The sequence below is a fragment of the Micrasema longulum genome, unplaced genomic scaffold (genome assembly GCF_059751315.1).
Source record: "Micrasema longulum isolate JH-2025_06_02 unplaced genomic scaffold, ASM5975131v1 h1tg002704l, whole genome shotgun sequence".
In the NCBI taxonomy this organism is placed as follows: Eukaryota; Metazoa; Arthropoda; class Insecta; order Trichoptera; family Brachycentridae; genus Micrasema; species Micrasema longulum.
This window is the reverse complement of record NW_028279836.1, coordinates 34,669-50,278: the sequence shown is the minus strand read 5'-3', so window position 1 is coordinate 50,278 and position 15,610 is coordinate 34,669. Positions and strand designations below refer to the sequence as shown.

Here is a 15,610-nt window from a genome sequence, read left to right as displayed (position 1 = left end):
AAAACCAGAAAATATTTTTTAGATAAAGACGCAATTTATCAAACCAAATTCGTTTATGTTTCTTTAATTTTTATATTATGGTCGACAGATTATGTTTTTTTTCTTCTTTGATAGTTTAGTTTCGTTTTCTAGGCAAAATGGGTCGCCTAGACTCGTACGAAGTTATCTGTAATTGAAATCAGCGGTTTTCATAGAATTGGGAGATTGTCCGTAGACAGATGGATTGTTTTACTCGATCTTGTTTATCTCCGTCTTGATCATTGGCAAAGTCATTGGCAGAGAATTCCAGGGAAAAGAAAAACTATAAGAATATATTAAGGTAACTGAGTAATATGTGAATATCTAACAAGGTTCAGTTAATTTTAACTAAATAATGTTTGTACGGTGGTAAGTGATTATAATACTTTGCGTATGTCCATATCTTTGTTCTGTAAAGATGATCATTCGAATGAAAATAATCGAATGCATTCGATTACTAAAGTAATTCAAATAAAAGTCCGAAAGCAGTAGTTCATTCGAATGAATAAATTATAAATTGATGAATGACTGAATGAACATTTTGGAATGTCGAAGATACAGAGTTTTATGCGAATGACGATGCGATGACCAAAACGCCGAATATATTATTTGTGAAATACCGGAAATTAATGATTCATTCAATGTATTAATTCGATTAGTTCAGTCATTCAATTACTAATCGTTCGATTAATAAATTCATTCGATTATTTTCATCGTTACTTTGTAGCTTCTAATAAGAAGTAATAACTTTAAAAAGTAGTCATCATTCTTGTATATAATTATTTATTATTGGTATTTTTTTAAACTATACTCTATTGTATTTTATTTGAGAAATCAACAGTTTTACATACATATTTATAGTAAACATACAGATATAGTGTATAAACATAGAACTAATAACAGATTTCCACAAAGTATACAAAGTTAGTAAAGAAAATATATTACATATTAAATAAATACATATGAGTTTATACATATAAAAATGTTATTACGAAATACTTTTAATGTTAAATTTGTTTTAGTGTTTGAATATTGCTTTTTCACCTGTTATTTTCAAATAACTTTAAATATTGTTATTTATTTTAAAGCATTAACTTTGTGATCAAAAATTTTAATTAATTTTAGTAAATATTAGTGTAAAACCACTTACCAACTTTTTATGTATACAGGTTTCGAGAGGTACCCGTCTCTTTGTCAGGACACTCACTACACTAACATGCAAATACTAAAATACACTTTCACCTTTACCATCACCGTAGTAAACATAATATTAACGAAAAACATAGAGTTAAAAATCTTTTCAATATACCCCACTTTTCGATTTAAAAATCAACCAATCGTGTAACTTTCAAACTTCTAGCCCCTCCCCTTCCCAAACCAAAACCGATACCCATTCGCCAACATACCACTGAATACCAATCACCTAATTTCAGTAAATGTTCGGAAATGGTGGTGTTTGCATCCCCTTTGACTACTACTTCTCCGGCTTCCTCGGGATGAGTTTTTTGTGGTTTCCTCTTCTTAAAGCAAATGCGGAAAAGTTCCTTAACAAGGCCACAGCCAATTATTTCACCTGATCCTCACACTAAGTCAGAGTAATTAGAAGAAATATACCTTTTGCAGTCAATAAATAAATAAGTCCTTGTAAATAATAAGCGAGGCAAAAAATTAGCAACTCCTGTAAAAAAAAAAAGAAAAATATCCCCTTCGACTCCGCATGTAATTTATATATGCCTAAATATATGTATACTAGGGTGATGGTAAAGGCGAAAGTGTATTTAAGTATTTGCATGTTGGTCGAGTGAGTGTCCTGATGAAGAGATGGGTACGTCTCAAAACTGGTAGACATTAAGTTAGTGGTTGCATACTAATATTTATTAACATTAGTTAAATACTGTCTTCTTCCTTTCCTCTTCCCAGTTTATCTAGGGTCGGCCCTTCTGGTACGCAGTATTTAAATATTGTATTTCTTGTCTAAATATTATTCGAATCGTCCTGATTTTTAATAACACTTCATTAATTAAAATGTCTTAGTTTGTTGGAATTTACAATAATTACAGTTGTGTACCTACATATTTTACCAAACGGTACCACATAATATATTTCTGGGATAAATTTTTCAAACCGTTTGTTAAACTTCAAACAATTTCCAATATCATGCATGTATCATAAAATGCAGATGTTAATTTAAAATATCACATGACATTTAACGTAAAGAGAGACTCGCATTAAGGTTTCAATAACTTAACGATGGCGTCTGTCGGAATTTTTTCCGGCGGGAAGTCGAATATGACGAATATATTTTCATTTTATGTTTGTGGAATGCTCCACGAACCTCCGCCATCTTGGAAGAACTGGGCGACCTTGACGCTCATTGGCCGTTCTTCCAGTGCCAACGAAGATGTACTTCATTCACAATAAGCACGCAATCAGTAAAAATACAAACAATTTAAAAGTATAAATATGCTAATAAGATGACTTCAAAACGTCAACCACGATTTTAATGAATGTTCTCGTAATACCTAACCCACTTATAAATTGACGTTTTACATCAAATGTATTTTAATATAACCATAGAAAGTCTACAAAAAAGCTGCGTATGACCTTATAAGGTGCTGAAAAAAGGAACAATTTTGAAATATTATTATTAATATTCCATTTTTAAAATCTCTCAAATTTAAAAATGAACATGAAATTTCTTTTATTTTTTAAAAATGAATATTGAAGTCTAGGCATATACAACGCCTATAACCATTAGCGGGTTTAAGTGATAACTTTACACACTTTTCAAACTCCATAACGTTTGCACACTGGTAAAACCTTCTTAATACCTATACTGTGATATCACTTTAAACATTTGACTGAACAAAATCTTTTTATACATATTTTGGACATGATACATAATCATGAAACTATATTCGTTTTTTCTCAATTGTTTTAATGGATGAGATCTCGTAAAAAAATATCGAGTAAAATGAATCAATAGTTATCATAAGAAAACACAAAAAGATAAAAATAATTAGTCGGTGTTTATCTCAGAGTAATAACGCACTACAGCTATAGATAATCCATTTCGCTCTATTGCATAGAAAAAAGGCGTTGCAACTTTTTTTTTAGTTTTAGGTAAACAACAAACGTGTAACGGATGGTTTTGTCGCTGTGCTTGAGATTCTCGAGCTGAGTACCTACGGCCTATTCTTTGGCTATAAACTATAGATAACTTTATGATTTATAATCCTAGAATGATTGTTGTTCGTGTGGGCGGCTTTATAGGGGTAGCGCGCTATGCTGTTTATTCATGCTTCAAAAATAAACCTCGGATGATTTAGAGGATTTTGTCAGCTGGAAAATATCAAAAAATGACATTTAGCTGCATTTGTAACTTGTTTTCTCAAATTTTGTAATTTAGAGGATTTTATCAAAATACCGACCATACGCCAACTCCTAAGTGGGTTGTTTAACAAGATTTGGACAAACCCAAAATACTGTACATTTTCAATTACGACTATACTTTTCTATTGTCAGCTTTTAATTATATTATTTCATAAAAAAATAATTATTGAATATTGTAAAATCCTGAAATTTGACATATTTTATTTTATTGCAAAATATGACTTGTAACTTTAACAAGAAATATAAATGTATAGTTTTAAATACTGAGACACATCTTGCTGGAGGGTATGATTCTATAAAATGATGCGGCCGCCCAGTTGCATTCCACACTAATGATTAGTCCAAATCATTAGAGTCCACGTCGCGATCCCTGGGAAATGAGATCACACTCATAACAGTGTTATCACAGCAGATAACAAGAGGATGAAAGGTTAGTTTCTGGCACCTCAAAGCCAAAACCAATCAAATAAGACAAGGTAACCCTGATCGAAAAATCCACCAGAGAAGGCAACGGGAAACCACTCTGGTCATCTTTTCCCAGGAATCACTATGGCGAGTACATCCAATATGCAGTTGTCCTGGCTTTAGAATACAACAGTAGTGCAGTATCAAGATGCGTCAATGTCAGAGGAACCTGACAAGACACAGCGTGAAGAAAGAAATACTGAGAGCATTGTGCATTTTTTATTGGTAATGGCTTCAATCTGTTTTTATTGTAGTGCGAGATCACGATGAACGACGTACAGACGTGACATGTAAATAGGATTTGAAAAAAGAACGACTGTTTTCCAATTTCAAACGAAATCCTACTCACTCAGATTATGGGATTTAGGACTTATAAGAGGATCGCTATTCACGAATTTCATGTTATTATACTTAATTCACTAGACACATTCAAATGATCCATACGATAATATTATATGCTGTATTACACAATATTATATACCGCCCTTGGTGTGATTTCCACAAAAATGGCACTATAAAAAAATATTCGGAATATACGAGGTACGTTCAGAAAGTAAGTGTACGAGATTTTTATATTTTTTTAGAAAAAGTGTTTTTGAATAAAATTATAGGATATTAAAACTTAAATTATTAGAAATCAAACACTGATTATAGTCTACTGAACACTTTTTTTATATATTACTTGCGGACCCGTTGTCAGACAGACGTTGTCCTGACCGGACGTTGGCAAAAGACTTTTCATTGATAAGTAGGTACCTAGATACTTGTTTGTGATTAAATTCCAAAACTAAAAATTGTTCATATTCAAATATTGAATTCAAGTAAGTACCTTAGTACTTGTTTATGGTTGAATTCCAAAACATAATATTAATAATTTTTCAAATATGGCATTCTTTTTGCAACTCCGTTCCGGTTTTCTCACCAACAGAGTGGTGTACTAATGTAGGAATACGATTTTTATAAATATATTGAATTTAATATTATTTTAGTATTATCAAAAATCCAGTATAAAGAAATAAATTGGTAGAAATTATAAAGAATTAAAGGAAAGAATCTGATTGAGATCCACAAAAAACAAATGCTGTTTGTAAACATTCAAAAACAAACTTTTTCATACACAAAAAAACAACATCTTTCCATTTTTTAGCAACCCCGGTAGATCGATAAATAAAACATTTATGCTCTTAACTTTTTTTTTACGGTTTCGCTTGAAAACTTTAATATCTACGAACACGCATAGCGCAAAGATCTATATTTCTCTGAAAACCGCACGTAAATCGGCTAAGCCGTTTAGGAGGAGTACGGTGACATCACACGTACAGAGGAATTATATTTTTTTATTTTTTTATTTTCTTTTATTCAGGAAACATACAGTACAGTTACAAAGTTTAATATTTTACACAATTGGACTTAATTCTAATGGACCAGTGAAGTTTCCATATTAAAAAGCAATTAAATCTAATGTTAATTATGAAAGTATAAAAAAGAGAAGGAAAAAGAAAACATAAATGAAAGTTGTTTAAAAATTTAAATTTAAGTGAAAAAAAATATATTTTAAGGTTTGTAGTTTGTAGTGAGTATTTACAAATGGAAATAATATTAAAAATGAAGAAAACTTGTAAGAGTAATTAAGAATTAAGAATGGAAATAAAGAATGAAAAACATACTCAGATGTAAAAATAAAATAAAATAGTAATAACATTTTTTTTTTTAAAAAAGGAAAAACATAAACACATATTTATCTTAAGGGATTCAAAGAAACGATGAGAAGAATCTTTAAGTGAAATATAAGACAGTAAATTTAAATTTAGGTCAATTTAAAAAACATCTTCAAAATTAATGACACATTATAGTAAGAGCAGCAATATATTGATTTTATTAACATATATATTATAAGTAATTAAAAGTAGTTTAAAAGTATAACAAGTATAAAAACATGCCAATGGCAGCAGAGAAAAAAGAAAAAATAAAGAAGGAATAACAAGTATGGCAAGTAATCATTTAAAATTTGAAAAAGCAATATAAGGAGAAGATTTTAAACCAAGAGAAGTCGATAAAAATTTCATTAAAGCGATTTTAGAAGTAATACAAAATTTCAAAAGAGAAATTTAATTTATAATATAATATGAATGTATGTAATTTGAGTGATATAAGAGAAAAAGGGACCAACCGGAGTTTTATTCAAAAGTTTTCAATACACTATTTTTAAATAATTGTAATCCTGTATGATATATATCTATATGGTTAAAAAAGCTGTTAAAAGTGGAACACGATCTGTGTAAAAACGAATTCTGGCAATAGTTCGTATTGACCCTAGGTATTCTAAAGGTTGGGTGATTTCGTAGGGCACGTGATGGACAGTTAATTTGAATTTTATTTAGGAGCTGGGACGAATCAGCTAGACTGTTAATAATTTTATAGAGGAATGTGAGGTCCATTAATGTTCTCCTTTTTTCGAGGTTAATCAGTTTGTGAAAACGTCCAGATAAGTCATGATTTGGAAATATAAGAGAGCATCGGAAATTCAAATGTTTTAAAAATTTGTTTTGTACTTTCTCCAGCCTGTCAATATAAGTAATGTATTGTGGATTCCAAACGATAGACGCAAATTCAATATATTTAAAGATATATACACATATATATTATAAGTTTAAATATGGAGTTCTACAAAATAAAAACCAAATCAATAAATTATTAGATATTGTTGATAAACTTGTTGACTATTTTTTCACTTAATCGCCATCCCGTTCAATGTACGTGGTGAGCCGTGGCAAGAGCTTCTTTATGCCTTCTTCTAAGAACTCTCCCGTCAACTCTTTCCCCCCTTCAGAACCTCTTTCAGCACCTACTCGTCTATTGAAAATTTAATTCCACGCATTTGCGCCTTCAGAGTGGTGAAAAGATGATAATCTGAAGGCGTTCAGTCAGAGGAAGACGAGGGATGAAAACATTTCAACCAAATGAGTCCAAGAGCGACTTAGTGGCTAAGGCTGTGTGAGGACGGGCCTATTAGGACTTTTAGGGTATTAACTTTTACTTCAAATACAAAAACAATAAAAATCTATGAAACTTTCTTTTTGAACATGCCTCGTATTCTATAATTCTCTATTCAGACATCCCTTTTGATTTTGATAATCAAGAAGCTCAGTGGTTTTTTAAATTTATTTTTGTGTGCTAATGGACTATCAAACTAAGCCCAAATTAAAAAAAAAAAAAATATGTATCGTATTATAAGTGACACGATTTTTTTAAATTTTGTCATTTTGAAATTACTCCGCGTGTGACGTCACAATTTATATTCGGTGAGTTGTGCTGATTGGTGGTACATTGGTTGATTCGGGAGCCCTAGTGACGTCGTTCAAACTAGTTCGTTTACACATATTACAACAGAGATGAAGAAAATTTTAGAGAAGGCAATATAGACACTGTGTAACATTCACCATTCTGCCCATAAACATCTGTATTCCTTCAATCCTTTCATCTGTTGATGTTTGTGAAGTTAAAGAGCTGAAACCTTTATTTATGCTGGTGAGATTCATCTAATTGAATTATATCACCCACATACTAGACGACGCCTGAATTATTTTTTTTTAAATTTCTTTACTTTTTCATAGACCAGGTGGATTTTATCAACAGAAATCGGGTTGTGGTCCCGTGACTAGTGTTGCGGACTCACGGGCCAGAGGCCCGAGGTTCAAATCCCCTCTAGCCCAACTTTATTTCCATTTTCTAATAGTGAGTTATTTACAACTCGTTAAAAATGGCCACCTAAACTGAAATATTTGGGTAAATTATAAGAACGCTAATACTTCTTTTATTTTTTTTAATTTTGAGTTTGTACAAATTTTTGTTTTAATTAAACAAATTTTTATTATTTCTTTTAGCATTATGTCTCAGTCAAACCAGCCAATGACATGTCATTTTCATCATCATGCCGTTATCCGCACCCGGTGGTGCATAAGGCACTGCATTGTTAAATCAAATGCAGAGAATCTCGATCATCTGTTTCAGGAAGGTAAGGTGATAAGTCTTTCGCATCAGGAGACAGTCCACGGACAATGAAATACTTCGTAAATAAAATATTTCGTGAGAACCTTTTCGGCAATCGAACCTGGGACCTCTAGCATGGTGGGCGAACACGCCAAACACTACACTATGAGGCGGACGTTTCTCAACTCGATTTCATTTTTCAGGATTTTTACCTGAGAGCAGCCATCGAGTCAAAAACACCGTTTCAGGATTCTGGTTCTATTTCACATACAGAACTGTATTCTTCATCTGGCCGGGCACATAGCATAACAGGTTATAAAGCTATGTGAATGTCTCGACTTTCATATTCCTTTCTCAGAGAAATTGTCCATATACTGATATGTATTAGTGTTTTTCAACCGGGGGGATTCGCGAGGCAATCGCCTTAAAGCAATCTGATGCTAACCCCCCTCCAGGACCTTAATTTGCTCGAACAGTCGCGAACAAGGTAAAATTTTAATAAAATTAAGGTTCCCTGGGCGTGGGGTCGCCAGATCCTCTTTTTACTCGTTAGGGAGTCGTGTATTTAAAAAAGTTGAAAACACTGATTTGGCGGACCAAAAAATTAAATGTCCTAGTTTAACGACAAACGAGTCATATGTGAATAGATTGAAATTCGAGGCGCATCACTCACATAATTAATGAAGACAGATTTAAAATTGTTCATTGTTGACCATAGATGGCTTGAAATCTTATTGTTTCTCTGAACGAACCTTGAATCGAAGATTTCCTCAGCATATCTGCATAAATTACATTAACATCACCGGAAGTAGTCGGTTTAGATTTTTTATTTATATTTTTATTATTTTTTTTTATTTTTTATTCTAAACATTTTTTTTGATTCCCGCCAAACTGCAAAAGCAGTTTTTTTGCAGGGATCGATTTGCAGATACAACACTTATCCATAGATAATGGGTACTGGAATGAGATTTTTTTTAATACCATGCCAATTAAGTAATTAATAGGGAAATATCACGGTTTTTACCCTTTTTTAAATTAATAAGGGTCAATGAAATATTGTTTTATTTTTTTTACTACTTATTAGAAGCATAAAAAATATTTTCATATTTATAATTTCAAAATTTAATTCAATTAGCCACGCTCCTAATACGTCACAATTCGGGCAAATTTTAAACTTTTTTGGTTACCGTTTAAATTTAATTAGAACTTTGTCACGAATCTTAACGTCACAATTATCAAAGCCAAGCATGTCGCGTTTTTGTAGTGATTTTTTTATATATTTTTTTAAAGTTATAACATTTTTTCATAATATCCACATTGATTTTGAAAACACAGTTAATTTTAAAAAATCCATTTCATATATTTTTATCGGTATTCGAAGTATGCGATATTTTCCCGTTCCAGAAAAAGTGGGTACTTGGAATATAAAACAACGCAAATTGTATGGTTATCTATTTTATAATATTTTATAATCTATTTTAAAATACATAAATATATTTATTTATGTAATCGATTATAAAACGCAAATCTATTTTCTTACTTTAAAAAAAAATACTGTATGCGATAGGTAAACTACGATTACTCCAAAGAAATTGAGTTATTGCTATGCTGGAATCAAATTTTTCATCCCCTATTAGGTACTTGGTAAATAGCATTAATTCATAATTTCTTTAATAACAAAGATTTATTTTTATTTTAACTCCACACCAAATTAGAGGTTAAGGTAAAAAAACATCTACACCCAAAGATTTTTTAAATGTGTATTTTTGTAATGTGTTTCAATGTATTTTAGAAATCAAATTTACTTTAAAGCCTCTCATTGAAAAATACATTATATTTAAAGTATGAAAAATCGCTCATTTGTCTCTACTGAGTTGGGTTTTTGGAGATACTGATACCTCTCGCTTACAGAATATAATTATTTTTTTAATATAACACTGTTTACATAAATATAAGCAAGGTAATAAATCATGTCCTTATGTCATGTAGAATTTTAAATCTAAAATGTACCAATTAAAATTTTCGTAGGAAAAACTAAAATAAATTTAATATTAGAGTAAATAACGAGTAAGAAAGTTGAGATACAATATAATAAATTTAACCCTACACTGCCTAATGTAGACGATCTGCTACATACCAATAATCGGTGTAGAAAGTAGAAAAGAGATTTCAAACATTTTTATCACTCGACGACTACTATATTCTCTATTGCCTTTATAATTCATGTAAAAAATCGCCATTAGGGTTAAATTGTTCGGTAAAATTTAAAACAAAAAGTCAGTTACACGTATTCTCACAAAGGTGTAATTTAGCGGAAGTTCGAAAGGTGATTTCTTTGTATTATTATTAAGATTTAAAGTTATAATTGTATCAGCAACTTTTATTAATATATAAAAAGATATTCATGAGAAACGTTATTTTTTGTTTTCCTTTTATTCTTGTAATTTTTAACTTTTTAATACCCGATGTAGCATATTTTTCACGTAGAGTGGTTTTAAATATATAATAGCACCTATTCACTCACAAAAATGAAATAAAAACCGACAAATCAAAACAAGTGGTTATGACTATAAAAAATATCTACAGCTGTCACAAACTTAGAATGTCAAACGATATGTCGGTATTGTAAAAATCAGAGAACGATTCGATAAACTAGCTAATGAATGACAGTTCACGAACCGTGCAAATACCAAGACATACACAAATTTCTAAAAAAAAAAAACTCTTTTGTTAAAACAGATTTTCAGAGCTTTCTTTTTTAACAATTGTATTATTTTACATTGTTTTAAAAATCACCATAGCTTTGGTTAGTATTAATTACCATAAAAATAATATTTCATTACTATGAAAATAATATATTAGTACCATAAAACTTTGAATTGTATTAATACTCTGTTATTTGATGTCAAATAACAAAATTTTATATTTCAAGCGGTGAAATCGAAACATGAATATTATTATGTAAATAAAAAATAAGTAAACATTTTGTTTGCATAATCTGTTTATTCATTCTTTAGCATAAATGACACATCACGATACCATGTATTTTTTTCAATGACTAAATTACTTGTATGATGGATGGATTTACTGTTACGTTAATTTAGATGGTGTGTGACTTTGTAGAAAGTAATACTAGTTTTTAATTAATATTTTAATCACTTACTTTTTTTAATAATTATTTTTGAATAAACAAATAAAATTATGGTAAAGATATTGATATTTTTACAGTGCGACGTCTGATAAATTTGGTATAAAGGTTTTAAATATGTATATTTTAAATAACCTAAAACTAGAGGTTTTGCACCCTGTGGGACAAACGTTCTGGGTTACGCTACCGCGCCATGTACGCAATGTTTCTTAGAAACGCACTCGGCGGGCATGACGTGTGACGTCAAAATGACGTGACGCCTAGCCATTTTTCCGTTTTATATGGGCTCGTTTTAAAACCTAAAATTACAAATGAAAACTTGTTTTTTGTACATTAGAATCGTAAAAATCTGCTCTAAATATTCAACGTGTTTTCAACGTTATTCCCTATTTGTAAAAATACACTATTCACTTATAGCGAGAAGTGTATTCATGGTACTTGGCATACATTATTTGTCCATGACGCAAATTGGTGGAAGAAAAGCGAGATCGTGTTTCCTCTTAAGCGACAAAACAAACCAAAAATTATCGAATGGTTGATTACAGGCTGGGTAAAAGAAAATATGTTGTGACCTCTTGAAACTAATGACAGGCCAGAGACCCTTTTAATTGGGTTGTGGTCTCGTGGTAGTATTGTGGACTTAAGAGCCAAAAGCCCGAGGTTCAAATTCCACTCTACCACAAATCGATTTCCATTTTTCCAGCACAATTTATTAACTAAAAAAAAAAAAAAAACGTTGAACTAATATTGACTTCATATATATGTTCGGCATACTAAATGGTATAATCGATGTTCCATCATTACTGGGACAAGTAAAATTCAACATTCCGACTCGTAGATTGAGAAACAATGAAGTAATGTTCGTCGATCAGCATAGAACAAACTATGGCCTTAATTCTCCAATGACCCGTCTTTGTCGTATTGTTAACTCAAGACAAGATCTGGATTTTTTTGGTTTAAGTTTACAACGATTTAAACAAGCACTAAATAAATAGTCCAGATCTTGTCTCGATGTCCCTTATGTTAGTCAATGCTTCTTTACTTTTTAAAAAATCTTTTAAACCATTCTTTTATTGTAATATTTAAACCTTATAAATTGTATACATGGACAATATCCGTTAATAAATAAATAAATAAATAAATAAATAATAAATAAATAAACTACTTTTAGGAAATGGTAAAAAAATTTATTTTTTTTAATATTAGAGTAAATAATAAAAATCTCAAGTATTTCACTTTTTTTCTTAAAAAAAATTATTTGTTTTCTTATCAAAAATATTATTTATTACTGATGTTATTGGGTATACATATATCAATGTTTATATATTGTTTGAAATCTCTAGTAAATAAAGTACGCATTATGTGGTTTATATATGTTTTATTTGTAATGTCAATTTTAAATAGATAAATCTGTAAAACACTAACCCGCACGTTTTTTTGACACTGAAGTGAATTTACTAAATCTAAATCGTAAAATACATACAATTTAGGTGTCATCTTGTCATGACATCAAAATCTAAACATTGTGTTTTTACGTTTGATACTATCCAACGAAAATAACACTGATTAACAAAACGAAACATTTTTAATGTTTCACGAAAGTGATTCTTATAGAATTTTTCCTGTTAATTCCGAATCTGCTTTCCATTTTTTTGTCTAGTGATTTTTATCAATGGTCCGGCTTCTTCTGAAAGAGTTTCCTGTGATTTCTTCTTTTTAAAGTAAATGCGGATAAGTTCCTTAACAAGGCCACAGCCGATTATCCCACCAGAGCCTTACACTTTAGTTAGAGTAATTAGAAGAAACATATATTTTGCAGTTAATATAAGCCTTGTACATAATAAGCAAGGCAAAAAATAAGCAACTCGCATAAAAATTTTAAAAACCAGATCCATTTTAGTTTCCATTTATATCTCTATTAATCAATATAGCCTGTAACTTTAATAGAGATTTCAAGCTATCGAAACATGATGCGAGATACTCCCACTTTAAAATACATATATAATATGGTTTTCGTTTGTTTCTTCATAAATTAAAATTATTTTTCTTTGTAATCAAATTTTATGGCAAAACTGAATTAGTTGCAGGACCTTAATAATAGTCAAATAATTAAGCATTACGATGATGAAAACTCGATATCGTAAATAATAAAAAACACGAGAAAGACCGGAAAAACATGGCATGATCAAATCCAACAAATATTTCAAGATGGATATGTCAAAAGTCTAAACAATCGACATACTTGCATGAGAAGATGCATGAATGTAGAAGAAATGAGGTCTTTATATATATATATATATATAAATATATAATTATTTTGATAATTTATGTAGCGCCATTTTGGTGAAAATCACCTCAAGGGCGCTGTACAGTAAATAAATATCCCAGCACGTCTTGCAACTACAGAGCGCATGGTCGGATGGAATTCTAGCTGGATAAAATAAATGATATCAATAAAATTATAAAAAATAAACGTAAACATAGAGCATTGTAGTAAATTTGTCAAGTTTTTGTGCCAAGAAGCAAGCAATTAAAAAGTAAATAAATAAAGCGCTTTTTCAACTCTATAGTAACAAAAGGAAATAGATGTCCGAAGAGAAGCTTTTGTAGACAGTAGGTAGATACCAACGCCATGTGGCCTACTGGGTGCTCGAAAATTTCTGGATACACACATGGGTAGTTACTGAGGGATTATGCTGATTGTTTCTACGACTTGGTGTCTGTATACAAAGACATAGTAAAGTGGCGTTCTGTCCTCTCGCCCCTCTCAGTCCATGAAATGATGGTTTGTTGTTGTTTTCTATTCAAATATTTATGATATATTCAAATGTTCGGGGATCCAATTTGGAATTGATTGTGGAATTTACAATATTGCGTTGTTTGACTTTTTAACAAGAACTATAGTCTTAAAAGTTTTTTTTAATGAGTAAACGGAAAAAATAACATGTATCTCGGAGATGGCGTGTGTGCGTTACTCACATATTAATTTGTACTTCAGTGATTTATCTTAATGACTCGTATAGTAACTACAAAAACATGTGGACATCGTACGGCAAAGATCATAAACGTAGAAGATTAACTCGAGTCGCATAGTGTACACCCACGCTACACAGTGTCATTCAAATCAGATATTTAAATTACATCATAATTGCTATCATTTTAAAATAGGATTTATTCAAATGAATGTACATATTTTGAAAAAGCCATTAACCGAAGAAACACAACTGTATTGTCATAGTAATAAAATATTTGATAAAATATTACAGTCATTTTGATTTCACATAAATAATTTTTGTGAAAATGACTGATTCAAGGTTGTTTTTTAATCGTACTTGTGTATGAATAAAAAAAAACATTTTTCTGTCAATTTATTTTTAATTCAGCACATTTTCATGAAAGGTGCTTGACCGATATTTGCCAATTGCAAACATATTCGCAACATTTACGAACTCGCTTTTCGAGATTTGCAAAGGCGTTTCAATTGTTTCTAATATGTATTTGATTTATGTATCATGTCGTGTTGTGAATATGAGAGGAAAACGTGCACGCGTCACTCGTCATATGTTTCATTAGCATGCAATCAGTGATGCGAATAAATTGCCAATCTTCAGACAATCGTAGCCTCATTTTCTTAACAAAAAACGTCATTCGATGTGTCATCGTTGTATGCACTCAGCCCCCTATGTTTACAGAATCTAGTATGGAATCATGAGCTTACCAATAAGAAAATTGTACCGTCTAGTGAGTGACAAATCCAACTGGAAACTGCTGTTCGACTTCAATATTCCATTAGAAAGCCATGGCAAAACTTCACTGAAACTACAAGCACTCACTGCATCTCAATTTGACACATGAATCCCACTAGAAAAACACTATTTTTGACACTCAAACATGATAAGGGTTAAATATTGTAAACTCAACTGCACTACAACTTTTTTCCTGTCGTCGTTTTAGAAAATCAAGAAAACATAGAACAGTAAATACGTTTCCGAGGTACTTCCTTACAGAACGGCCGACGATTCCGAGTTAAAATTACAACAGAGTGAATAGAGAACCACAATCCGGTACTAGCGTCCATTTCCATTATTTCCAAACAAAAGGCGGGAACTCGGAACATACGCGCGTCTCCCTCGCTCGGATGGCGAATGCGCGACATAACCTCAAAATGTATGTACAGTATACTCGAGCGGCGTTACCGCGGGAACAGGTATGTTTGCCTTTTACCTGCTACGTGGGACCGCCGGAAACGGCCGAGTGGCGGCGATAACTGCCGAAGAGCCCGCTGGTACTTCACGAATCACGCGAGTTCATACTTCGTAAATACCTGTAACTAGAATCGTATTGGAAAATTGACATTATTCATCACATTGTCCGCTAGCAACGACCGGCGAATAAGGTCGTAATGATGGAGATCATTTAGAGAAGAGAAATTCGCGTCTCAGCCATCGTGATTGCAAGGTGTAGAAATTTCGTGACTAATATTATTCCTAATCATTTCACGAATTCCAAAGTTACACTAAAAAATATAACTTTACTGAAAATGCTACAAATATGGATCACTGACACAAACATGAGGGTACTACTTGCAAACCCGGC

At 31.2% G+C, this 15,610-nt stretch overlaps 1 protein-coding gene across 4 annotated transcripts in view; it reads right to left on the bottom strand.

Moving 5' to 3' along the window:
* Window positions 1–15,610, bottom strand: part of LOC148271716 (uncharacterized) — a 113,123-nt gene that overhangs the window by 75,765 nt on the left and 21,748 nt on the right. The window contains exon 1 of one of the 4 annotated variants that reach the window (XM_088241025.1): window positions 14,733–15,219. The exons of 2 other annotated variants lie outside the window; for them this stretch is intronic. The gene's annotated coding sequence lies outside the window, so the exon portion shown is untranslated. Of the gene's footprint in view, window positions 1–14,732; window positions 15,220–15,610 lie in introns of those variants that run through there. One more of the 4 variants, XM_088241026.1, reaches the window with a different exon arrangement.